Here is a 770-nt window from a genome sequence, read left to right on the forward strand (position 1 = left end):
AAAAAAAAAACCTGACAACATTCAGCTGTATACCCATCAGGGCCCGGACTTTTGTAATTTTTCATCTGTTTTAAATTTATTATAGCATTCATATTGAACTAGTCGTCGTGATGAACGGACATGTTTGAGCATCGCACCTTGAATTGCATTGTTAGGTAACAATCCAATCAAATTGCCGTTCAAGCCTCACACACTGCAGCTAGGCATACACCTGTCTTCAGAATCTAATTCAGCTAGCTTTACTGCATACCGTACTTGCAAACTCGATGGGTGGTATAAAAAAACCGAAGCCGGCTCCCAAAGCTAGAAGTGCTCATGATTCTGAAGAGTATGCATCTGCTTCTGGTAAACCTTGCAATCTGCCTTCAAAACAAGTAGAAAATATCACTGATATTGCAGATGTGAAAGAAATGATTGATTTTGAGCTAGGGAAATGTTTAGCACCTGACTCTTTATTTATGAAGAAAATCTCCGCAGCTGTATAAAGTGTCGTACAAGAACAATTGATCGGTAAGCTGTCTGACCTCATTAGAGACTCATTACATTTTGACATTAATAAGACTAATGATAAGATAACTAGTCTAGAAAAAGAATTACGAACTTAGAAAACGACATCGATGAAGCCGAACAATATTCTCGTCGAAATTGTCTAATACTCCACGGAGTTTCAGAAACGGTCAACGAGAACACGGATATGGAAGTGATGAAGGTATTCAAAGAAAAGCTAAATGTCAGCGTTGAAAACACCGATATCGATAGAACTCATAGAC

The 770-nt window shown here is 38.2% G+C and overlaps 1 protein-coding gene across 3 annotated transcripts in view; it reads left to right on the top strand.

Moving 5' to 3' along the window:
* LOC117101736 (neuromedin-U receptor 1-like) overlaps nucleotides 1–770 on the top strand; it is a 29,840-nt gene that overhangs the window by 19,535 nt on the left and 9,535 nt on the right. The window contains exon 1 of one of the 3 annotated variants that reach the window (XM_033241778.1): nucleotides 358–510. The exons of the other annotated variants lie outside the window; for them this stretch is intronic. The gene's annotated coding sequence lies outside the window, so the exon portion shown is untranslated. Of the gene's footprint in view, nucleotides 1–357; nucleotides 511–770 lie in introns of those variants that run through there. 3 annotated transcript variants of the gene reach the window in all.

The sequence above is a fragment of the Anneissia japonica genome, unplaced genomic scaffold (assembly GCF_011630105.1).
Source record: "Anneissia japonica isolate Jap-2015-1 unplaced genomic scaffold, ASM1163010v1 scaffold284833_len178102_cov189, whole genome shotgun sequence".
Classification (NCBI taxonomy): Eukaryota; Metazoa; Echinodermata; class Crinoidea; order Comatulida; family Comatulidae; genus Anneissia; species Anneissia japonica.